The sequence below is a fragment of the Plecotus auritus genome (assembly GCF_963455305.1).
Source record: "Plecotus auritus genome assembly, chromosome: 3".
In the NCBI taxonomy this organism is placed as follows: domain Eukaryota; kingdom Metazoa; phylum Chordata; class Mammalia; order Chiroptera; family Vespertilionidae; genus Plecotus; species Plecotus auritus.
This window is the reverse complement of record NC_137772.1, coordinates 179208364-179235605: the sequence shown is the minus strand read 5'-3', so window position 1 is coordinate 179235605 and position 27242 is coordinate 179208364. Positions and strand designations below refer to the sequence as shown.

At 38.2% G+C, this 27242-nt stretch overlaps 1 protein-coding gene across 4 annotated transcripts in view; it reads right to left on the bottom strand.

Annotated features, from left to right (window-relative positions):
- SLC38A4 (solute carrier family 38 member 4) overlaps positions 1-23075 on the bottom strand; it is a 61677-nt gene extending 38602 nt beyond the window's left edge. For 2 of the 4 annotated variants that reach the window (XM_080661383.1, XM_080661385.1), the window contains exons 1-2: positions 22833-23071; positions 35-91 (exon numbers count right to left, since the gene is read on the bottom strand). The gene's annotated coding sequence lies outside the window, so the exon portion shown is untranslated. Of the gene's footprint in view, positions 1-34; positions 92-22832 lie in introns of all 4 variants that reach the window. The other 2 variants (XM_080661382.1, XM_080661384.1) reach the window with 2 other exon arrangements.
- Positions 23076-27242: the final 4167 nt, after the last annotated feature.

Below are 27242 nucleotides of genomic sequence, written 5' to 3'. Positions count from 1 at the left end.
AACACTGCATATATTCATGTAAAAATAGCTTTACCTTAATTATTCATCCAGTCCTGGGCACTCTTTCCAGAATTGTTTGGAATGCAGAACCCTGAAACAGAGTTGACTTATATGAACCTCTGGGCATCTAGACAATGATTTAAAGACCAGTGGGCGTAAAAAAGACAAGCCAATCACCACCACCACCTTGCCCCAACACCTCCCTCTGTCCAACTTGCGTCAGTTCTTTAAAAAAAAAAAGAAAGAAAGAAAAGCTAAATCAGTTTACTGTTTTTCATTTGGATTAAACACCAGTTACACCAATTTCTATTTGCTTTTAGAATTTTGGCTTTTATTCAACAAAATACCCATTTACTGAAAGTTCTACCTTGATCGTTGTCATTCTGTATCAAGATTCTGTAATCTGGTTGACTGGTAAATCTAGAAATGTTAATTTTTCCAAAGTAAACTGAAGTCAAAGTAAAACAACACACTAATTATAGTTGTGGAGTTAGACTGTTAAATAAAATATTATAACCCGAATACATAGAAAAAATTAATTACACAGCAGAAGAATGGTTTTCTTTTGAATTGTTGACTTATTTAGAGAAAATGTAATAGAATGACAGACACTTCCAAATGGCACCAAGTTACTCAAGGTGCCCTGAGGTTGGAAATAAGCCTGTTATTGCTGCTACCATTCCAAAGGAAGTGTGCAGAGTAAGCAAAACTCTACTTGGAGTTTTTAAAGAATTTTTAAACAGACATTTTTAAAAAACGACTTAGCTTTCCACGTATCAGAGAAAGAATTAAAATGTGTTGGCAAATAATTTGTTCTGTTACTAGAGGCCCGGCGCATGAAATTCATTCACTCAGGGGGGGTGTCCCTCAGCCCAGCCTGTGCCCTCTCGCAGTCCGGGAGCCCTCAGGGAATGTCCAACTGATGGCTTGGGCCCGCAGGGAGTGGGCCTAAGCCATCAGTCAGACATCCTTAGTGCTGCCACGGAAGTGGGAGAGGCTCCCGCTGCTACGCTCACCAGCTGTGAGCCCAGCTTCTGGCTGAGCGACCGGTTGTTCTGCTGCATATTAGCCTTTTATTATATAGGATAAAAAAGGATCAAATAGGCTTAGTCTGAAAGTAAAGTGAGAAAAACATATTAGAAATCATCCATGCCCTGGCCCTGGTTGGGGTGAGTGTAGGAGACAACCAATCAATGCGTCTCTCTCACATTGGTGTCTCTTTCTCTCTCTCCTCCCTCCTTCCCTTCCACTCACTCTGAAAAAAAGCAATGGAAAAAAATCCTCAGGTAAGGATTAACAACACCAACAAAACAACACCCCCAAATCATTCAGAATTAAGGGTTGTTTGCCTTTTCAATATATCTTTATACTGTATATTGAAAAATGTTATACTTTTTCAATTTTAAAAATTGAAAATTTGTAGAATGAAAATCAATTTTATAACATGAATGAACAATCTGATAAGCTATTAGAAGGAATGTTACATTGTAAGAGTTGTGTTAATTCCCTGTTTCTAGAAAAAACAACTAAATATTGTTCTTAGAGCAAGAAATTCTAAGTTAATGCAAGATCTTAAATAGTAAATAAAATGCCCAGTGCTCATTTCTCTTTTCCTTATCAAATGTGCCCATTTGGTCTATTAACTTTGATATGGTATGTTTCCTTTTATTTGTCTTTTAGTTAACTTGTTCTTTATTTTTCAGGGTTATCCTGTAGTTTTGTTATCAGATGAAAAGTATTATGGTCTAGGGAAAAATAATAACAAATGTGCTATTTTAATATATGGAAAATTTGAAGAATATTTCTTTTCAAACAATTTTTGTCATTTAATTGTGATCTTTTCAACTTAAAATGTCCATCTGTTTGCAAAGTTACCAAATGAGTATAAGATTAAGCAAGCACAGTCCTGAAATAATTGTTAGCAAATTAAATACTTGTATCCTAGTAAAATCCCACTGGGTAGTGGGTCAACAGAAAAAGAATGAATGTACTACAAAATGGGAATTTCATGCTATGATACCTTCATATAAAATCGGATAGAAATAAATGTATATATACCTCAAGTTTTACCTCTTTAAATCTTTAAAGTTCTAAATTCCTTATAATTCTGATCTTCTTCAAGTGTAATAAATAATTTCAGTAAGTTAGCATGTTGGATTAAAATAAAAAGCACGCAAAGGGACTTCTATTTCTTTTGAAACTACTCTAATTGCAAAATTCTTATCATAAAACTTGCCTAATTCTGACTCAAAAATTGAATATACACATGAAAACTATCTTGACAAAAGTTAGCTGAATTAAAATAGCTCAGGGACTTGTTTATTTAGATATGCCAAAATTAATGAAGAAAGGTATGGTCTTGACAAAACTCACAGTAATTTTCCTTCCATAAGGAAAACACAGACTTAAACATTATAGTTTAATGTTCTGAATATTTCTTAAAATCATACCATAATGTAATTTCATATACATTTGGTAATAGGTGTAGGCTCTTTTGATATTTAGAACATGACAAAAGTAGAGAGGTAATGGACCAGAATATGTCTAGATTTTACAAAATGAAAAATACGTCAGTAGTGAACAATGAAGGAAGTCTGAGCAATGAATGGGATGACAAACACTTTAACTGATCCTTCACATATGGGATTCACATAAGTGCCACCAAGAACTGGTATATGAGACTTGGCGTAGAGCGGGGCACAGTGAGTTGCAGAGGGTAAGAGATATACACATATAGGGATAGCTGGCTTTTCAAACTATAACAATTAATGTTAGTAGAATTACACAATATGCCCAGGACTCGAAAAGAGTCCCCAGGGGCTGAGGCCATCCACAAAGCTTTCAGGGAGCCCATGTACCTTGAGGAGGGCCTTAAAGTCCAGGTGAAATCCCAATAGATAGAGAGGAAAGGGAGAGGCATCCTGGACGAAAAATGCAGACATGCTAAAAAGATATTCTGGCAACAAAGAGAACCAGTCTGGCTGCACTGGAGACTTTTTGGACCAAAACGGAACCAAATGGAATCATCCAGACCGTAAAAGGCATTTAGTATAGGAAACCCATATTTTTAGTGATGAGGATCTCTTGAAAGCTTCTAAAGGAAATCAGGGAAGGAGTGCAAGTGGGATGATGGGATAGAGACGGAGGCCAAGACTGATAGATGGCCTTGGCAATGTTTGCCCGTCTGAGAATGATGGCCGAGGAAAATGCACATGGGAAGAATTTTAATTGGGGTCAAAGGTAGTTTGATTCTTTCTTGTAGTACTGTTTCTGTTTATCATTTCACTAGCTATACTAGTACATGCTATGAAAACTTTTATGTAATCATCCAATAAGAAACAGAAACTTGCAATAAAACCTTCATTTTTATTGACATAGAGAAAGAGAATATACGGTATGATTCATGCACTTCAGCACCCCTTTCCTCTGTCTCTGGCTGTCGTTTTCACATAGTCCAGAGAAGGTCCTTACAGGGGTGGGCAAACTTTTTGACTCGAGGGCCACAATGGGTTCTTAAACTGGACCGGAGGGCTGGAACAAAAGCATGGATGGAGTGTTTGTGTGAACTAATATAAATTCAAAGTAAAGGAGCGGAGGGGAGAGCAAGAGAACCCTCCGCTCTTTCGGCTCCGCGGGCCGGATAGAACAGCCAAACGGGCCGGATCCGGCCCACGGGCCGTAGTTTGCTCATGGCTGTAATGTACATTCCAATATACTATCTATTGAATGTACAAAATTGTTTGCTCAAAGAAAACAAAGTGATTCAGATCATACTTATGCCCATATTTAAAAATTACTGATCATTTTTAAAAAAAATTTCTACCTTCAATGATGTCCTCAAAGAGAACGTGCCAGCTGGACCAAGTCAAAATGAGTCAACAATTAAAAAAAAAATCCCTTAACCAGACCATCATGGCATTTTGCAATGACACAGGGAAAGATAACCTCTTGTTCTAATCACGACTGTACCCAAATTTCTAATTTTAGTCACAGGACAAAATAATACTTGGAAACAGAATCTAGTTATAGCCAAATTAGAAGAAAACAGGTAGAAATAATGATAACTAAGAAACCAAATTCCCTAATTTTTAAAAATTTCATATTCCCTTTGTACCTGCATTCACTTGCTTTTTTTTTTTTTTTTCTTCTCCCACTTCAAATACCCTTTAGGTCACCTTCCTTTTTTCTCCTTTCTGTTTCTTTTTAACCTTTCTATACTACCCTGCTTTTACTATGCCTTACTAGAGGCCCGGTGCACGAAACTCATGCATGGGGGGAGGGGGTGTCCCTCAGCCCAGCCTGCACCCTCTCCAATCTGGAACCCCTTGAGGGATGTCCGACTGTCCATTTAGGCCTGATCCAGGTAGGATCGGGCCTAAATGGACAGTCGGACATCCCTCTCACAATCTAGGACTGCTGGCTCCCAACTGCTCGCCTGCCTGCCTTCCTGATTGCCCCTAACCGCTTCTGCCTGCCAGTCTGATTGCCCTAACTGCCCTCCCCTGCAGGCCTGGTCACCCCTAACTGCCCTCCCCTGCAGGCCTGGTCCCTCCCCTGCTGGCCTGATCACCCACAACTGCCCTCCCTTGCAGGCCTGGTCCCTCCCAAATGCCCTCCCCTGCTGGCCATCTTGTAGCAGCCATCGTATGTCCACATGGGGGAAGCCATCTTTGACCACATGAGGGCAGCCATCTTGTGTGTTGGAGTGATGGTCATTTTGCATATTATTCTTTTATTGGATAGGATTCTCCAAGAAGAGTTAGTTACCTTTCATCACTTTCAGCCTTCAGATTTATAAATGCAAAATTTAATGAAGTAGATCAAGTCCCAAGAGTATATGTCTGTCTTCATCCTATACCCACTATTAGTGCTTCCCAATATAATAAACACTTACATTGATCCAATTGTTTTTATAGTATTATAGGTAAATGTCTATCTGACCCACCAAGTTATTCCTAAAATTGGAAGACACTAGCACAACTGCAGTTAAGAACAAGATTTTGGTGATTCCTTATTAGCCTAGGATTTACCCTCTAGCCTTTTGGGTTTCAGACTTACAGTGATGAAGAGAATTTGTGATCTCTTTTAATGACCTACTTTGGCACTCCAAATCCTTTATTTTATCCCTCTTAATATGGATATGGGCAAAAAGGACTAGGAGGAAGAGGAGGAGGAGGCGAAAATTCATACAGAAATATTACAGAAATCTTCCCAAATCATTCAAATAGCAGAATCCCATGTTATTCTGAAAGTGAATTGAGTACTTACATACTTGTGTTACTATATCATTTTCAGAGTGATGAAAGCTTAGTATGCTAATAGGTATCTCTCTTCATAATTATGTAGTTATTAACCTCAACTTACATAACAAAAATCTAGACCTGGCCAGTGTGGTTAGAGTGTCAGCTCACACACCAAAAGGTCACAGGTTCTATTCCTGACCAAGGGAACATACCTGGGTTGCAGGTTCAAACCCCGGGGTCCCAGTCCTGCCTAGTGCGAGAAGCAATGTGTCTCTCTCACTTAAATCTCTCTCTCTCTCTCTCTCTCTCTCTCTCTCTCTCTCTCTCTCTCTCTCTCTCTCCCCTCCCCATTCCTCTCTCCCTCCCTCCCTCCTACTCTTTCTAAAAATCAATGGGGGGGAAATCCAAAACAGGATTACTAAGTTGTAGTACATTTTCAATGTTCCTATTTAACAGAACACCACCTTAACACACTTATACTACAAATGATGATACCTTCAAAAAGTCTAAATCTGGGACCTTCCTGAATATAAGGCCCCAAAGGGGTTCCCTGTCCAGGCCCCTTGGGAAAGGCCCTGCTTTTCTGTTCTGAAAACTTCCCTACGAGAAATGTGATGACCCAGGTGTGCTGAGGACATTGCAAAGTGGATGGCATGCCCCTCTCTTTAGCCCAGCCTACACCACCTTTACAGTTATACAATGGTGCATTTGGGAAATGTTTGAATAGTCAATTGCTTCGTTGCAAAATTAGCAAACAAGTTTGGTGAGGGTTAACAAACTTACTGACTTTGCCACAGACCTAAATAGAAAATTTCTTTTAGCCTCAGCTGACAAACAAAACAGCTCATGTTGTTGATGATATTAGCTCTCTGCCTTTCCCTTTTCAAGCAACTCACATCCTTCTGGTCAATTCCATTTCTTGATCCCACAACGAAAGGATGGAGAGGAAAGAGTATTACAAGTTCATTCCCAGCTTCTACCTAAGCAGATAGATCCTGGTGAAGAAGGAAAACAAGGTCTGTAAGCCTCATGGCTGAAGTAATGTACTGATTCTAAATGTTAAATTAGAGCTTTTAGAAGCTTGCTTTAAAGAATGATTCCTACCATTAAAAATGCCTGCTTGAGAAAATAGCACCACTAAGAGATATATAATTATACTGATAACTATAATGTAACTTCCTAAACCACTAAATCATCTTGTTAAATTCTTCATATAAAATGCTATATTAATGCAGTGCTAGGTTGATTTAACTGCCTTACTAATTCATAATAGCAATTGATCATTTTTAAAAATTTTGGACACAGCACATTCATTTCCATTGCTCTCTTTCATGTGCTACCCATCCCTTTCCTTTAAAAACAAATTCCCTAGCAGAATGGTGTCATTGCATTTTGATTTTGTAGGTTCATCAGTGACTGTACTTTGTAAACCTGTCATCTTGCTTAAATTCGGACCCCCAACAGTATCTTGAGCTGTGACCCACTAGGCTGAGTGGCTAGACTGGGATGAGACAGGGCACAAGCGAGGGCGAAGAGCACTCAGCAGGCTCTGTAATGGGGAGGCTCTCCTAGGAGGTGATAGCGCAGACCTATGCTGGGAAAGAAGCAGTGTCACTGATAATGAATGGTATGCTAGGCTGGCATTTTCAGTATCCTATTCAGAATGTTGAAATAAGGAATGCATGTCGACCATAAAGTGGTCTTCAAAGGAATTTAAGCAGAGTGAGATATATATATATATAATAGATAATATATATATATATATATATATATATATATATATATATATATATATATATTAGAGATTAACATTTCTTAATGGACTTTTTGGTGACTGCAAACAAGGATTTCCTGAGTCAGGTCTCCTAATGAAGAGGTAGGTTTCCGCCTGGGGTGCTTGCCTCTCCTGCTGGTCTGTAAGCAGTTCCAGGGCTGGGCCCTGCTGTAGGCAGAGCTCCAGGGCACTTTGCTACAAGGATCAGCAGTGACCAACATGGCAAGGTTAACTGAGCTTGTTGTTGTCTATGGGTTGCACGAGTTGGGAAGTATAATTCCTGGAGGGCTGGGTATAAAGTTGGTAGTGCACTCTTTCTTTAAATATAGAAAAGCTGTCTCAAAAAAAGTAAATGTCTTTTGACCTCATTCAGGATGACCACAGCAGAGGGGGGATGTCCGGGCAGATGGTATATTTAGTAGGATTGGGATGGATCCAAGCATTCCAGACAGCCAATTTCGATTAGTGGTGAACAATATCTTTTGTCTGTTTACCATTAGGCCATGCCTGGTTCATAGTAGGTACTTTATAAACGTTGAATAAATGAAAGTCTTTATTAAAGGCACCGATTCAATCTGTACCTCCAAAACAATTCTTTAGAACTTATTTAAGGGTTTCAATAAGAAACATTCTAATAAGTATCCCAATTGGTGGATCCTGCCTTGTATTAATGCAGTAGTCTGCTCTTATGGTCAGAGCCCACTGTGAGATGGTAAAGTGAAAGTTCATGCTACATGCAAGGAGCCATTAGTCCCTGTATAGAGACCTGCCTTCCCGGAATTCTAAGCAGTAATTACCAATCATGTGTTCAAAGAATATTCAAAGAATAATAAAAGCATGGCAAAATTATAATTATAGTAAGGTTTTAAAAGCAAGATACAAAATCTAATAGTAATATGATCCCTGTGCTATTTTTAAAATTATGCATATGATATATAAAAGTATTTGCAAAAAAAAAAATGCCTGAAAGAACACATACCAAAATATAAATAGTGGTTATTTCCAGATTGTGGAAATGTGGATCATTTTTATTTTTTTCTCATCTTTATTTGTCAACTAACCTTTAAAAAGTATGAATTGCTTTTACTCCAAAAAAACAGTAGTGTTGTTTTTTTAAAAAGCAGCAAAACCAAAGAGTTCTCTCTTAGGTTTTTTAACAATTGTTAATCAATCCCAGACATGAGCCACTAGCTAAATCCCCATTTTTAATGAGAATGTTTCACATGCTCGACCAGCAACAATCAACTCTCTAAAAACATCTTCAGTTCTGAGTGGGCACTTATGAGTTATTTAGAATCTACATAAAATTATATATGTCCAGTTTGTTCTGGAAGATGGATTGTCTTTTTCCATCAGCAAGAGGTACTCTAATAGATCTCAAAATATTGTTGAGAAAAGTGGAGATTTTAAAATATATTTGGAGCCTCAATATTGTTCATAATGCTGTGAGATCGTCAATTTTTATTATAGCATAAGGAATAATCCTCATTTATTCATTCAATACATATTATTGAACACCTATGTGTCAGGCTTTACCAGAGGCGCTAAGGCAAAAGAGACAATAAAAAAATAAGAAACAGTCTCTGCTCTCAAGAAACTCTGGTCTCTCATTCTGCTATAGTGTGGTGGGCAAAATGCCTGGAAGTGTGGCACCCAACTCAGAGTGAACAGGACAGAGAAGACTACTCAGGAAGGGGATAGCTGGGCTCCGACTAAAAGAATAAACAGAGCTGGCCAGGAGCAAAGGGGTGGGGAGAGATCAAATGTTAGAGGGACAGCATGAGCAAAGGCAAGGAAGAAGGAAGCAGCTCCTGGCCACCTGGTGTTCCTGGAATGCTGAGAAATGCGACTGGAGAGGTCACTGGCGGGATCCCAGGGTGTTTGGATGCTATGTCTTGTCTTTGTTCTGTCAGTTCAAATCAGTTCAGAAAAAAGACCGGGCTAGGGTGCCACATAGAGCTCCACATTTCAGATAGGTGAAGGAAATGTGCTTGTTTGTTAACAGCTGTGATAATAAAGGGTACTACAAACTAAAAATTATCAGGGTAGCAAGAGGCAATTCTTGCCTGCATCGAGTCCTTGGAGAGAGTATCTGCCTGGTATATGGGCTGGGTCTCTACTTTGTGCTTGGACCATTAGAATTGTTGTATTATGATTTAGCTACAGGCAGAAAAGTTCAGGTCATGAGGTGTTTTGCTTCAAATAATGTAAAATACATGAAAAGGGAGCTAATTACAAAACTTAAAAAAATTGAACTCTTAACTACAAAAAAATCTTGGCTCTTTCTCTAGGCCTTCCTAGATATTTGAAGGTTATTTTTAAGTTAGACTCTAAGGTTCAACATATTTAAACTTTTCTTCATGATTTAAAATACATCTAAATAAAGATTGATGCCTAAGTAAATCATGAGTAATTTACTGAATAATATTAATGTCTTAATTTGCAAGCATTTATAGACTCTAATTCTTTTTTATAATGTCTAATGTAGTATAAGTCACAATTGAAAAAAATGGTATTTGCTTTATAATGATGTATGATTTTACATGTGCATAAGACAATCTTATTGGTGCACATAATTTTGCTTATGCCCTCGCCTAGAGTTTAAAAGGCTGATGGCACATCCTTTGAAGCTTAAGATTTTTAACATTAGCTTTTTCAGAGAGAGCTTGAGAGCTCACTTTTTCATATTGCAAGCGTCTCTATTCATCCCTTCTAATCGGCATCTTCCAACGCCCAAAGGTTCTACATGGCTGAACAGGGTCTGCCTCCTTTGTTATGCTAACACTTAGCAGTAGATTTCCATTCCACAGATCTGAGTTCAAGTTCTAACTCCATCACTCACTAGCTATGGAACTATCAATAATTTGGTAAACTCTCTGGGCCTTCATATTCTCATTTATAGAGTATATAATTCCTGGGTTAAAACAGAACCATTGGGAGAAAGAAATGAAATTCACTCATTCATTTATTGAGGATCTACTATGTGCCAAAAATACACTTATACACACTATATAGGTCAAACTGGCAAAATAGTCATTTCTGTATTCATGTGGAGCTTCTTTTGCCACTGTTTGGACTACAAAACTTAGAAATGTAATTAGATGATAGCTACACTTAATAGCGGTAAAAGAAACAGAAAGTGGTTGTCCAATAGAGGCATGTTGGACATACAATTCTGATAATGCTGTCATAAAATTCTGATTCTAAATATTTCTTCATCAATATTTTCACCAAAGTTAAAAGTTGAACAATGGACTGAAATGTCTTTAGTGGTTTTTTTTTCTTTCTTTCCCTTTCCTGTTTCAATCAGTTAATCAAGCAAGTAATCACCATAAGTAATTGCTGAGCATTTATTGTGTCCGGTATGATGGTCACCAGTGATTCCGTGTCTTCTGGCTTTCCTTCTACTTGGAGACATCTGCCTCTGTTTTTATCTGACTGGCCGTAAGCTTTAGAATAACTGGGGAGCTATACAGTTGATTTGACACACAAAAGAGTTCTGTCCACATTTACATATATATTACATAGTATATGTTACATATATGAAGAGAGAGATCTGCATACCTGTATTGATGTCTACATCTATATCTACTAGGTGTCATAGTTGGGGGTTTTTCCTATTCAAAGGAGCTCAGCTTTTTATCCTTTGGTTCATATGCTATGTTCCTATAAGTGCAGTTTTGTTTTCTCACTGTGATTCCAAATTCTTTTTATCAAATACGAGGCTGCCCCATAAAATGGAGAGCACACTGGAGTTCAAGCTCAAGGGTACAGATGTGAATCTCATCCTGCTGCCTACTCTCTGAGAGGCGTTAAACAGGACAGAATTAATCCCTCCCTCCCCTGAGCTGCACGCTTTGCTGTTGTGCTACGTGCTGAACTAACATATTTGCCTCTAGGTCTGCCTTCTAGACTTTGAAGTCCTCAGGAGCAGACATCGTGTCTTGTTCCGTATAGCACAGGGTCAACTAGTATAGATTCTGGAGCTCAAGTGACTAGACTTAACTCCGATTCTCATCACTTATTAGCTGTCTGGCTTCGGGCAAGTTGTTTGCCATCTCTGCACCTCAGTGTTCTCCTCATCAGTAAAAAGATAATAACAGTGCCTACCTCACACTGCTACTATGAGGACTAACTAAGTTAATATTTGTAGAGCATTTAGAAGAGTGTCTGGCACACAGTAAACATTATGTATTTGTTACACATGTCTATTTAAAGAATTGTCTCCAACTTCAAAACCTAATTATGGTTCTGATTTAGTAAGTCTTTGCTGAGTAAGTAAAATCATATAAATATTCTGGAATTCAGTTTTCTCTTTAAAATTGGGTCTAATAAAAACCATTAAACAAAGTTACTGTGAGGGTTAAATGAGATCATGGATATTTACGCATTGTAAACATAAAAGGTATTCTCATTACTGTTCATTCATAAGGGCATTATGACATCAGCAAAATTGGTCATAGAATTAAATTTGTTTCAAAGCCTTTTGCTTCGGAGGTGTATTGCCACTGTTCAATGGACCATTATTTCATTTGTTACACTATTGATTAGTGCTGTAGAAAGGCTAGAAAAACGACAGATTTTGACCCTGACCCATGGAATCTCAGAAAACAACCACGTAATAAGACATGGTTTGCAATGTGTTTGTTTAACGTTAACCAAACTGTGAAGCTGAACAGCACCATGGTGCATATTTACCCCTGAACCTGTCCTCAGAGCCAGTGTTTAAACATGAAAATGTGCTGGCAGATTTGGGGGGATTTGGTTGGGCTTTCTATGGTTCTTTTTCTTTTCAGTCAGATTGACAAACACGAAGACCCAAAGATGTACCAAGGCACATTTTCCAAATGCCGAAGTAAGTGACCTACATTTTGCTTACATTCTAGGATTTCAGATTGCTGGGCATTTTAGTACTCGTTTTCAAGTTGGCCAGCCACATAATTTTGATCTAATCATAGTTTATTCAAGTGTAAAACCCTTTGAATCATCCATGGATTAGTGCATGGATAAACTAGAAATAGGAATGGATGACTGGCTCTTTTTGAGGCAGCTTGCTGATCAAATAGGACTGTATAATTGATTGGCGTTTTCCATCTTTACATCTTTTAAATATAAGGAAGTCTTATGAGCATGCATATATGCTACTTCTCATTAATTTGAGGTTAACCTGGATAACACTGCATAGAATTCGAGTTGACGTCTGACAGTCTGTAGTGTTAAACCCTTTATTAGGTCCAGCACAATTCATTCTCTAAAATTTAGAAATGAAGAGACACATATGCAGGTGTTTTCAAATAGGAAGTTTTATAGAAATTAAAAACAACATTTCTTAAAAACCTTTAGTGTTGTTATAAAATATTTTTATGCTCTTTGAGAAATATAGCAGTTTATTTACCTATTAGGTGGTATGGGTAAAAATGGGAATAAATATAATGCTGATGGAAATTGGTGATGCCCACTCTGGTATGTGACATCATTTTCATCTCTTCCCCTTTCAAACAGTTGGTCTTGTAGTTGCTGACATACTGAATTGTCCTCTCAGGAATGTAAATATACTGACATGAATAAGTGCCTGTTTTCCTCCTAAAAGAATAATATTGAAGTACATTTATTACAGAGGTGCAGATGTCTCTAGGCTTAGTGCCTATCCAGAGTATTAAGATTCATGGTCTCAACAATCCAGCTTAATTTGTATAAGGCAAATTTAGATTTAAAAAGGCAGTAACACTATTTGGTGGTAGGATAAGAATAAGTAGTCTGCTGAATTATTCAGTTGTCTAATGTGTAGTCATCTAGACTAGTTTTCCTGGGGCAATTGTTAAGTAAACAAGATTTTTATTACTCCCATACCCAATCGACGGGAGCAAGAACTGCAATATGAAATAGAGAAAATGAGCTTCAGTGGGCTCTTGAAACACCTCCTAAGATTTTTGCTCCATATTATCTGGTCATAGTTTGGTTACAGGAAACATTATTTAAATATTTCTTTATTAGTCAGCATTACTTATTTTTATCACACTAATATAAGGATTTAGAAATATGTGGCAAAAAGATGAGGCACATCTTTAGATGCCCTCTCAACAGAGAAATCTCCTTAGGATTACCTCAGTAAACTAAATCACCCCAGCTATAGTGAAAAATTTGAGGCTCTGTTTATTCTTTTTTCCCTAGGACTTCAGCAAATAAAAGTGCTCATGTGTATTATCACAAATATTTAGATATACTCATGAGAAATATTAAGGCATATATTTATTTATTTTCAATGTGCAGAAATAGATAAGGTCACATGACTGTGGCACATGAGTTTTCTAAAATGTTAAAAAATAACTTTCAAAGCTTTGCATGATCTAATCACACTTAGGTATTCTATGTGTTACTGCTGAAATTATTTGAGAATAATTGACACAGATGTACATGAGATAGTATGCCTGTGTTGAGTACATTTGGGTGAAGTAGGGGGATAACTTTTCAAGAATTTTAAGTAGTTAGAAGGTATCTATCTCACTCTCTATATGTGGCTCTATGAATCTTGAGTAGATTGATAAATTAAGGCCTATTTTTATTTTTTATTCTATTACTCTTTTCTTCCTTCCTCCCTGCCTCCCCTCCTCCTCCTTCCTTTCCTTCCTATTTTCTTAATTTTGCACAGAAAAATACCATATTAAAGAAAAAAAGTGTATACTTTATTTCCTTTTCTGCAAGTCAAATAGTACATGTGAAGAGCTTACAACAGGGCCTGGGATATAGTAAGAACTAAGTAATATTAATTGCTGTTCTTGGTTGTATGTATATTTTTAAATCAGTGAACCACATAAAATAGCCTAGGTACTTAATATTTTTATGAGAACCTACTCTTAAACAGTTTGTTATTTTTGTTCAGAAGAATAATTATCATATATTAACAAAACCGCAATTCAAAAATTTCGTTCTGCATTCTTGGCTGAAAACTAGATGACAAATTTATTTCCTAGGCAAACATTCCAGGAATGATTCCAAAACTTCTGTTATTTGCAATATTCACAGATTCCCAGGAGATACAGCTTCCTTTAGTGGGCCCCTTAAAATATTCACCCACATAGATATTAGCATTTGTTGCCTTGTGTTAACTTGTTATGAAGTTACCATTCCATGTATATGGAATCCTGAAAATATACATATTTATAGCAGAAATAATGACACAGTCTTGATACCTCCAGTGCTACCTCAGTCTGATGCAATGTCTGTTGTTTCTGGTCTGGTACTCAATAAAATATACAAACTTGCCATAGCAACCACTGTAACATGGGCTTATATGTGTTCCTAAGTTAAAAAGAACCTTTTTTTTTTTTTTTAAAGAAACATACAGAAATATGTTAGTTGTACAGGTACAAATTAGATATTCTGCAAAATGGAAATGTGTATGGCAATAACATTTCCATATAAAACCATAAGAATATTTGTAAATACAATATTTCTAAGTACTTATTATTATTTACAAAAGGAATCTTAAATGTGTAGTATATTTGGATGCATAAAAATGACTCTGGCAAAGAATGCACAACCACAGCAAAGTAAGAATGTGGGTTAAAGACTGTCACTTTATAAAAAACACAATATGTAAATATAATGCCTTATTTTTATTTTGCTTAATGTTTTCTGAATATGTTTGTTAAAAGTGAACCTTGAGGAACCTGAAACAAAATCACTCTGAGACACCTATTTCTAAAGAACTAGTATGAAACATTTCTTCTATTTTTTTGTGTGTGTGTGCAAAAATGATTGGTATTCTATTATCGGGTGGGCAGGTGACTAGGTATTCTTTCAGTCTCAATATCCTATATAAAGCCTAATATGCTAAGTGTCCAGTCAACCAATCAAAGCGTAATATGCTAATGATATGCTAAGGCCGCTCAACTGCTCACTATATGTGCACTGACCACCAGGGGGCAGACACTCCAACCGGTAGGTTAGCTTGCTGCTAGGGTCCGGCCCATTAGGACTGAGTGAGACAGGCTGGACATGCACTGGAGCCCTCCCGCAGTCCCTCCCCAGCTGGCCAACCTCCTCCATCCCTCTCCGGCCCCGATTGTGCACCAGTGGGGTCCTTCGGCCTGGCCTGCACCTTCTCACAATCCAGGATCCCTCGTGGGTGTCGGAGAACTGGTTTCAGCCTGATCTGCAGGCCAGGCCGAGGGACTCCACTGGTACACGAATTTGTGCACCAGGCCTCTAGTTTGGTATATTTGGTGGCTTAAATACCATGAAATTTGAAGCCCACCACACTTGACTATTTCCTTACTTTTTCTATTCAAAAAGTTGCTGCCTTCATTTATTGTTCTCAGTTAATTCTGATGGAGAATAAAGGAGTAAAAAAAGTACTCACATGGGTTTTTTAATTGCTTTTCTAAATTTTTTCAAAACTTAAAAAACATACAAATTTAGAAATTCAGAAATTCATATATATATATATATAATATTAGTTTTATTGAAAAAATTACAAAAGGGCACAAATTGGCTTTTTATTTCAATTCTGATCAAAATTTATGTGCAGGAAATGATAGCTCAAAGGGATGGGGAATATAGAATAACCTCCCACAAGATAAGAGGATCAAATTCCTGAAAGTCCATGACAAGAGGATTCCAGGTTGAGTAACTTAACAGCTTATGGGGAGGATATGGTTATAGGGTTGGGGCCAAGCTTGTGTGAATCTGTAAAATATTTTTACATTCATAGAAGGAAAATATTACCAATGATATTGCTACATATTTTAAATTGGTAATAAGAAATACAATTAAATTTCAACTTTTCATCTTTAGTTTACTAAAATGTTTCTAGAGTCTTAAATTTTGCTGTTGCATAGCTAACTGCAGTTAAAATTTAATTACTATTAAATAAATTACTTAAATGCAACACTAATGAAATAATAGAAAATAATTCACAAAGCTCAAGATCCTTAAAATTTATTTTCTAGTATATATGGCTAGTGTAAGCATAGGTCATTAAATTTTCCTGTCTTTTCAATGATTGAACAGAATAAAAAAAACTCAGACTAAAGTTAAAAGCTGGTAGATTTTCACCTTGGAAAATAGGGCCTGCATGTTCATCTGACATAACAGCAAGAAATGCTTGTAGACGTGACCTTCATAGTCCATCCTAGCATATTTTCTTATGAGATAACTGAATGGTTTAGGTCATTCCTCTTCTAGGAGTCTTGTCAGCTATTGGTAGACTACAGGTACATGTCAATGAGTTTCGCCACATGAGAACCTTAAAGGCAGCTTGGGTAGATCACAAAACCTATGAAGCACCTCTGCATGGCTGGTATTTTCAATCATTCCAAACCATTTCCTTAAATATTGAATATTTCGTATACAATAATAAGAATATAAAATAATGAAAATAATATTTAACATAAAATGCTGAATTTTTTTACTTCAAAACTGACTTGTTTTTAGGCAAACCAGAATTGCAGAATGAGAAAAGCAGTGCTTTTTTGTTCCTTAGACATTACTATTTTTATTCAATTTATTGGGGTGACATTGGTTAATAAAATTATATAGGTGTACAATTCTATAATGTATTATCTGTATGCTGTATTGTGTGTTCACCATCTTATACATAATTTTTTGATGATTCTTGGCAAAAGTGTTACAATATAGACAGACCCCCAAAATGAAATGCTTCATTACTTAGCTAAGGTAGAATGATAAACTCCATTTTTATTTCTTATTATGGAAATTTTCAGATTTATACAAATGTAAATGGAATTCTATAGTGAAACCTCACATATGTATTATCTAGCTTCAAAATTATTAGCCATGGCAATCTTAGTACATCTAAACTACCACTCCTCCCACCATTATTTTGAAGCAAATTCCAAATATATATTTACCTAGTAAATATATCCTTATATAATAGGAACAGAAAAGTACTTTTTAAAAAGTAGTCATGTGGCACAGTTGTTAAAATCAAAACAACCACTACTGTTTACTGGTGATGCCTTTCAATCTTAGAGAAAGCTGAGTAAGCACTGGGTAGACCAGTACACATTTTGAAACCTGGTTGAAGGGGCACTCCAGGTCAGTCGGGTTCTATCAGGAAGAAGTGTTAGGTAAGTCATGGAAGATTTACTGAGGAGGAAGGATATTTGGGCAAAATGTAGGTCCTCAAGAAAATGAAAATCCTCAAGGAAACAGGCAAAGGAATGACAACAAGGTACAAATTTTCTTTAAAAGAGAAGCAATTTTATGAGATTGAAGAAACACAATACTCAAGTTTGAGAATGACATTTTAAAGGTTGTATAAACAAAATTCAGAATATGGGAAATTCTATAGGACACATGACTTGGTCTCATCATCAAATAAATTGTAAAACAAAATGAGAGGGAGAGAGAGAGAGAGAGAGAGGAGAGAGAGAGAGAGAGAGAGAGAGAGAGAGAGAGAGAGAGAGAGAGAGAGAGAGAAGGGGTGGTTGGTTGAACCTATGGACTAAAACAGACTTAAGAGACATATCAACCAATGAGTGTATGAGCCCTGTTTGGATTCTGATTCAAACAAACTAAGTGTAAAACAAAAAACAGAGACAATCAGAGATATTTGAAAACTGCCTGGAAATGTGATAACGTTAAGGAAATGTTGGTTTATTTAAATGTTGGTTTATTTAACTAATAATATATTAGTTACGTGTTCTTCAAGACTTCTTTACCTTTTTGAGATACATACCGAATCACGTATGGATCAAGTTATATGGTGACCTGGAAATAATCTAGTAATGATTACGATAGGAGTAGCAGGGAAGAGAGGTGTGGGTATAGATCAAATACAACAGACAAGTATTAATAATTTCCTAGTTTAGAACATATATATTTCTTAACATTCCTCCCAAAAGTTTGGAAGCAGAAGGAAGATCCTATGAATTTCTTCAGCCAACAGAGGTTTCTATTAACAAGCACTTTTGAGTGTTGTCATTATAACTGACTTTAACAATGGCGGACCTAAGGCACTCTGAAACATCGAAAGATTACATTATGTTCAAAAAATTACGTAACAAAGCGTTTCTCTATATCCTCAGCTAGACAAGGGAGACTTTTAAGCAGAATTTCCCTTTTCTGTGCCTGTGAAATTTATACATATCCATGTGCACATGTGCACCTCACCGAAATTTTGAAACGTTCTGAAACACTTGCATACTTAAAGCTCCAACCACCTAACAAAGAGTAATTGTTTAAGGGTGGCCTTGGGACAGGACGAAATAGGAAGCTGCATGGGACCGCATGCCTCATCCCAAACCCAATCTGCCTTGCTATTTATTTAAAGTGTTGCCTGTTCTGTTTGTAATTGCATGCTGTGGCCCAATCATTTTTAGATCTGTAATTCAAAACACAAAAGGGATTTGTTTAGACATCAGTGTTAACCAAAAAACTGCTAATGGTTATGCCCTTGGTTTGATTGAAGCCATGCTTCAGTGAAACATCAACCAATTTGTAGGGGAATATCAGAAAACCTAATGAGTTTGTATTTGTAGATCAAACAACCAGTTAAGTGACATTTTCACTTTTCTAAGCCTTCAGGTTGTGCTTATAAATACTTCAAGGATAGAGGACTCATCATGAAGCAATTTTAATTACTCTTTGAAGCTAATATCTAGCATTTGTTCCCTTCTTTGTAGAAACTCATTCATCATTTGATTACCTCTTACTAAAATAAAATCTCTGCCAAGCCACACATATTTCTGTTCTATCTAAGAAGGAAAGAATCATTCCATTTCCATCTGTTTGTGTCCAATCTCAGTGGGTGGCAACTGGAGACTCTCTCTTCCAGGTCGATGGGTGTAAGAGGACCCTGCCCCTTCTTATGACAGCAATTAGGGTTGACAGACACAGAGAAGCCTAAATGATCACGTTTTATGGTCTGCATCCTTCCCTCAGACCGTAGTGCTGTTAATTTTGTAAAGTCTGAAATCTCATTTTTTTAAAGCTCTCTTTCGTAATCATCATATTCATGATAGCCCAACACTGTGCCAAGCACTTCACATGTATCACATCAGTAATATCCTCACCTTTCGGGGAAGTGTAATTATTATCCCCATTTTACAAATGAGGCAACTAACACTCAAAAAGATTGAGTAACTTAAGTGAAAACCAAAGCTGGTGAACGAATAGCTGAGCTAGGACTCACACCCCCATATCTGACTGCAGAGCCCCCTCCTAATGATATTCCATGACCATTGGGAACCTTCTCTGTGCTGGACATTATTCCTAACAGGAGCACCATCTGGGAGACATGGAAGTGAACGGAGAGCTCAGCAGGAGAGCCAGGGCAAACACAGCAGGTTTTATGGAGGAAGAATGGTATGACTTCAGAGTGAGGAGAGGGCTCCAGGCAGGAGAAATGGGAGAAGTTTAGCCACAAAACAGCTAGAGTTGGCTTTAGCGCAAATGGCATGTTTGTAGAGAGTCTGGCTGAGGTTACCTTGACGGCCAGGTTAACGACTTTAAACTTTATGGAATTCTGGTATATATATAAAAAAATAGTGTAAAGCATTGTGTTTGGTTTCATTCTTCCAAATGTGGTACAGCTATAATATTACACAGTTGTTTGAAAGTAAAGCTAGGACTTGGTTTTTGTCTCCATTGACATAGTACATAAGGCATTTCTATTTCACTTTTCTTTCAGAAAAACTCTATTTCTTCTCATTAAAGAAAAAGTTCAAAAGGCAAATAAACCTTCTCATTACCCCTTAAAAAAACAATGCCTGTGAGGTTGGAAGCCATAGCCAATGTGTTTATTTCCTGTCACTCCCCCTATCCCCCCCGCTATTGACTATCACCATTAGTCAAATAAGTAAACAGCATAACATCAGAGAGGTCCACAAAATTCAGGGGACCTTTTGTTCAGTCGCCCGTTTACAGAGAACTGTTCAGCCCTTCAAGATGATGGGGCTGAGTCATCTGCCCCACCACATGCTGTGGGATCTTACAGCCCACACCCAGGGGAGAGGACCCAGAAGAACAGCCTGCAAAGTGACATGAGGTATCTAATGTTTACACAAAATAAATCACACACACAGCACAAATGATTTTATTCCATTTCAAAAGATTCAGAGAAGCAATTTTGCCTATGAAAGGAGTTATAAATTATTTTAGCTATGCCTGTTCTTAGAATGTTTAGACTTCGGACCAGCTTTCCCTACCTAGCCTCCATCCTCGGGAAGGGTCTGGGACAAGCGCTATTTTTCGGATAACAGAAATCACTAAAATGAAGACCTAGGGCAGTGACTTTGGTTAGACTTGGGTCTAGTAAGGGCTCCAGACTGATAGCTTGTATGATTTCATGAATTGACAATACATCTCTGAAAGCCCAAAATGTGAAATTCTAAAAACTCAAAGGGGTGTTTACACTTGCTGATACCAATGGGAATCTTATTCTCTCCTCTGCTTGGGGGGCAGGATGGTGCGGAGGAGAGCTCTCCAATGGGTGCTGGCTAAAGGGAGGGCTTGCACCTAACGGTTCCAGTTGCTATTCAGAAATGATGCCCTTCCCTGAGCTAGTTACAGCCACCAATGTCCAGAGTCCCCATGCCTGTGAGAATTCAGGTGAAGAATAACATTCTCATTTGAAAATCCGACTTCAGCCACCTCTGGGAGCGGCTTCTCTCACCGGCAAGTGGGTTGAAAGGACAGACAAGTAGAGCACTGACCGTCTCTGGACTCTTTTTTTTTTTTTTTTTTTTTTTTTTTTTTTAAAATATATTTTATTGATTTTTACAGAGAGGAAGGGAGAGGGATAGAGAGTTAGAAACATCGATGAGAGAGAAACATCGATCAGCCGCCTCCCGCACGCCCCCCACTGGGGATGTGCCCGCAACCAAGGTACATGCCCTTGACCGGAATCGAACCTGGGACCTTTCATTCCGCAGGCCGACGCTCTATCCACTGAGCCAAACCGGTTACGGCCGTCTCTGGACTCTTGATAGTTGCCCTGGGACTGAAGATGCTGTTTGACTCTCTGAGACCTGTGTCAAACTGGACAACCACCTGCTGTCATTTCCAGCCATGCCTGTCCCTGACTTATCATCTATGTGACTGAACACAGACTGGCAGGGAATTTCCTATAACAGAGGCGATGTTCTTATTAATTTTTAAGAAATATAAGTTGTCTTAACTAAAGGTAAGATCACAGACTAGATTATCATGTGGGTGTGGAAATTTTTAAAGGTGCCAGGTTTTATACCTTATTGTCTGAACACATACTTATCTCTGCCCTATTCTCTTTCTTCTTTCCAATCCTCCACTGGCCTCTGTGTTAAATGGAGATGTAGTTTATACATCCTTTTGCCCTAGCACACACTAATTGTCATTCTGAAGAGGAAAAACTTAATCAAACTTTGTCCCCACACTTTTTACATCACCATAAGTCAGTGGTTCTCAACCTTTTTAATGCCTCGACCCTTTAATACAGTTCCTCATGTTGTGGTGACCCCCAACCATAAAATTATTTTCATTGCTACTTCATAACTGTAATTTTGCTACTGTTATGAATCGTAATGTAAATATCTGATATGCAGGATGTCTTAGGCGACCCTGCTAGTGGTTCTCAACCTGTGGGTCGCGACTGTAGAGCCTAAGACCATCAGAAAACACATTACATTATGATTCATAACAGTAGCAAAATTACAGTTATGAAGTAGCAATGAAAATAATTTTATGGTTGGGGGTCACCACAACATGAGGAACTGTATTAAAGGGTCGCAGCATTAAAAAGGTTGAGAACCACTGCCATAAGTGATGTAAGTATATCAATTCAGAGAAAAAAAAATACCATTGAATATAGTCAAGCAACTGGAATACTACTAGGCAATAAAAAGGACCCAACTATTCATACAACTTGAATGTATCTCAAAAGCATTATGCTTAATGGAGGGGGGAATCACAGAAAGGTTACATGCAGTATGATACCATTTATGTAACATTCTATACATAAATAAATAAACAAACAAATAAATAAATAGATGGAAAACATCTGTTTGCCAAGGATAGGGAGAGGAGATGGTTTTGACTAAAAGGGTAGCACGAGGGGGATCTTTGTGGCAGTAAAAGTTCTATATCTTGGTTGTGGTGGTGGTTACATTTTAGTGGCTAAAATGACATAGAAACTCTACATACATATTGTGCCAAAGTCAATTCCTGGTGTTATTGTAAGAAAATTATGTCAGAGGAATCATTAGAAGAAACTGAGCAAAAGGCATTTGGAGCCTCTCTGAGTTACCTTTGCAACTTCCTGTGAATCTACAATTACTTCAAAATAAAAAGGTTAACTACATATGCCAACCAACTGTGTGGACTGCTGTACAGCAGGTGTGACTACAGCACAGCAACACAGGCCAGACAAGTGTCAGGTACATGTTTAAATGCGCTGTTACCAAAGAATTGCTTCAAAGACAAAAAGGAATAAAACAGTGATGAAATGTGTTCTCAGGACTATAACCCCCTGTTACGCAGTGCTCTGAACCCGTGAATGCTTTTCAGGCATTCCCAAAGCCAGGCTCGAAACACGAACCCTGTTCAATCACTTTAGCACTCAGGTCAGCGTGGTCATAGAGTTTACAAGAACATTCGCATCCATACACCACATTCCTCCTGTGTGGAGACATGCCGGAAGGACCGGAGCCTGTGTGGCCACACCGAAACGTTGCGTAAAACAGAAAGGGCTACTACAGTCTCCTTCAGGAAGCCTCCCACTTCCCTCCTTTTCCAGTTCTTTGCTCCTTCTCCTTTCAAGCTCAGCTCATTCACTCGCCGGTCTCTCTAGCAAAGGCAAGCAAAAGCAGACAAACCTGTGAGCGGTGCTGTGTCCCCAAGGCGTTGGCCTCCCGTGGTGCTCCCTGCGCGCCAGGACGCAGCTCATGCTCAGGGCACCCGTGCACGCCCCGGTGGTGGCCCGCGGGACGCGCGCGTCAACCCAGAGCCAGGCGACACTAGCCACAGCCGCAGCGGGATGCTGCTGGGCGGGAGTACCAGCCCTGCAAACAGAACAGCAGCTCCGCCAGCTGTCAGCCAAAGCGGCCTCTTGCTCAGTTACATCTTTTTCTCTTTAACATTTTTATAGTACCGCGAGTGTACCCAATGTTATAAAAGTATGCCAAAACAAAGAGCAAAGTCCTTGTCCTGAGGAGTATGCGATGTAAAAGGTGCCAATGACGCAAGGCACAATGACAGGACAAACACAGGGTATAAGTGTGAAAGGTAAGATAGAATCAATAAGACTTAAATGGACCCAAAAAAATGGAAAAGCCAAGTCAGAGCCCCGACTCCTCATAGCAGACAATAGAAGTAAATATTTGCAATCAAAGCAATAGTAAAAGTAACATTTTTTCAGTGTTTATTATGTACCACGTAGTATCATCGAATCAATTCTGTACGGTAGGTACTGTTCTGATACCTAATTAGAAAACCAGGGTTTTAAAAACCTGTTGAACAGACACTTCTCATGCTTCCAAAGTGCCAACTGTTCATCTTTACACATATTAACTCATTTAATCCTCAAAAAATCCTTATGAAATAGGAACTATTTCCCTCATTTTACAGATGAACGGAATGAAGCAGTCAGGGTAAGTGACTTGCCTAAGGTCACTCAGAGCCAAAACTTGATCACAGGAAGTCCAGTGATAGAGCCCAGATCTGAATCCAGGAAGCCCAACGCTAGGATGACACTGGGATTCATAGCCACACGCCCTGACACCCAAGACGGCACACGTGAATCTTGTGCACAGTGAATACTGAGTAAATAATTTAATTTGAAAATATTTATATTGACTATCAACAATGCACAATTCACTCTGCAAAGGCCTTAAGCACTGCAATGAAGAAGTGTCTAGTTAAAGAAAAAAAATGAAACAGGTTTTCCTTCCTCCCTTCATTCTACAAACATGCACAGGTGTCTGTTTATTCCAGGCATGATATGAGGTATCAGGGTGACAGCAGTGACCAAAAGAGACAAAAACAAGAGAAAACAGGAAACTGGAGAAGATGTTCATTTTAATGATGGACACACGTTAGTTTATCAGGAGCAATAGGGGCAAATAGCCAACAGGAAATAAGGGGACAATTCAATCTTATTATATAGGAAATGACACTATTGTGGACTGGACGGTTCTACATATGTGTTATGCAGCCTTTTTTTCATTTCCTCTCTTCTGTTTCTCTTCTGTTTCCTTCATTTTAGTTACAACAGTTAGAGGAAAACACATTATCAAAGAACATTTAGCATGGACATATGTTAACATTTCAAATAATGCTGCGGGTGGCAGAAGTAATAACACAAATAACAGCTATCTCATATTGAGTGCTTACTATGCATCAGACATTAGTCTAAGCATTTTACACGTGCTAATCATTTCACCCTTATAACAATCTCATGAGGTAGATGCTATTATGATCCTGATTTTATAGATGAAGAGATTGAAGCTCAGAAAGATTAAGAAACTTGGCTCTAAGGCAAGGATATAATGCTGAAGAGTGGAGGATTTAATCTATTAACCGAAATTAGGCTTGGGGTTATTTGCAGATTTCATTTACCCTTTGATCCCCTTCCTAATAACAATATAACTACCAGTATTTTACAAGTGTGAGAAGGGTGACAAGGCATGCAGCCCTCTGAGCCTGGAGTGAAAAATTGATATAAAAGATTCCTAAAGAAAAAGCGGCATTGGGCATGAAGTTTTCAAAGTCTGTTATCAAAAGCCAGAATCTTAACTGGCATAAACATCTATCTGTTATTCCTTCCTGTTATTCCATTCCCCATCTCACTTTATTTTTAATACGCTTTTATTTCCTGGCTCCTCTATAACACACTGAAATAAAAAATAAAGCTATTAAAAACCAAAATAAGGAGAGAAATTCTTCCCCCTCCCTTCAGTTACCCCCCAAGGAAAAGCACAGAAGAGCATTTGCTTGGAAGTCTTTTTTCAGAATTGCGTGGATTGTGTCTACGCTAAAATAGAATATCCCCTGGAGAAACAGAAAAATAATTTGGTTTTTCCACATAGAAGACAACAAAGTCTAGTCTGTCCATTTGAGTATGGGTTTTAAAACACTATCTAGGAGTCTAAATAACTGTAGTTCTCTATTATAGGGCCACAATAAAATGATAAAATAATAAAATGCATTGCTAATTCCTGTGCAGCAGGTACTCAAATAATGTCCTTTTGTCCAACGTCATTTTGGAGGAGCTTGACTCTTGTTTATATCAGTTAGCCAGCATTAAGATTGGTCCTGTTATATGCCTTTCTGTTTAAAGTTGCAGAGCCTATCAACCACGTTAAGTGAGGACGTACTATATTCAGTCATCTTGTTCCCTATAGCACAGTTCACTTCAGAGCTTCAGGGGAGGGGCAGAGCAATGGGACACTTGCAGGGAGAATGTGCAAAAGACCTCCTAGACCGCATGTCCCTCCCAGACCCCTCCCTTGCCTTCTCCATTTTGAGAGCTGAACTCCTATATTCCCAGAGTGGCTCCCATTTTTTCTTTTCTCTGTTCAGACTGGTCTCTTTGTTGAGCATCCTCCCGCACTTCCCTTGTCCAACTAACTTTTATTTCTGCTTCAAAACCTAGCTCAGGCATTGCCTAGTCTTGGCATGTTCTCTGATCCCTTTCCTAAGCCAGGTTCAGTGGCAGAGTACTCAAATCTGATTTCCCCTGGCCCTTGACATGCTGTTAGTGTAACTGTTTATTCTTTCCCCCACTAGACTTAGTCACTTACTTAACAAACATTTCTTGAGCACTTAGCATTTGCTCAGGACTGTGGTAGGTGTCAGAGAGACAGGGATAAAAGAAACTTCCTAATACCGTTTCTGGAAGATAATGATACTCTATGATTGTCTGGAATGAATGAATAGAATTAGGTCATTACAGAAATAGGGGAAGGAAGACCAGAGGAAGATTAGCAGTCACAGGGAAGTGATTCAGTTTTTCCATTCTCCCACCTCTCACATCATACTCTGTTGTGCAACACCGTTCTAAGCCTCTTCTTTCCTTGAGCGTTTGTTCTCATAGTAGTCTCTCCTACTGCTGTCTTTATTGGAAGCAAACTTTGACACAGGAGGGACATATCTGTCGCTTCCTAGCTGTGTGATCCTTGACTCTTTCCTTAATTTTTCTGAGCTTCGATTTCCTTCTCTGTTACATGGAGATAACCAATACCTAAAGCCTTGGGTACTGCGTGCAGATTAAGTGCGATTCACATATGTAAAGGGCTTAGTGCAAAGTCTGACTTAGAGCATCCTCCTTAGCTTCCTTTGGTCTCTCCCTGGTGCCCACCCCTTACCCTTCCTACAGGGTGTCATCATGGCAGGATGGCATGTGAAATGATTTCAGGTGATACATGGAAGCAAATTTTTTTAAAAATGTATGATTATTTTGATATATATTAAAATATGTAAATAGTCATTAAACCCCATAAAACTTTTGATTTTTATAGAAATAATTGCATTGGATATGTAAAAAGTAAAAGAAGAAGAAGAAGAGTTTAGGTTTTAAAAATAGAAAATATCAATAAGTCAGTACAAAGAATAAGGGGGAAAGGAATAGATGCCTGAAAAACACTGATGAAAATGAACAAAGGCAATGGCATAAGAGAAGAAAAATATTTAATACAGAGTCCACAAGTTGCTATGTTTATTAAGCTTGCTTTCAGCATTTGATAAACTGATAGGTAACCATAGTTATACTATGCATTTCTCAAAAACCACTTGTTCAAGCAATCTAGTCTTGGGGCTGCAAAGAGTTAGTCTTTAGCTGCATGATTACGTCATTGTCTTTCTTAGGCTAGGATTAGTCTGTAATAAACCAAGTCAGCTTTGGGTCCCTAAGAAGTCACCTGTCCAGTTCTGCCCATGATAAAGTACAAAGTGAAAGAGAATTGTTCGTTTACATTTAAGAATAATTAATGTCCAAATAGAACTTCCAGTGGTGTTCTCTGTTCCCCACACTGTGTGTCCCCATTTCCTGATCTTTAAAACAGGTATAATAATGCAATCTACTTCATAAGGTTATTATGAGAGTAAGTGATAACATAAAAGAAGCACCTGGTAACAGATAAGGAATATTGTGTGTATATGAACCACTCTGATTGGTAACCTGGTGGAGACTAGCTCCTGGAGCCCTGGGCATGGCACTCTCTAGCACAGAGCTCCCTTCCCAGCCTGTAGCCTGGATGGCTATTCATCCCCGGACGCCAGTCTTCCTG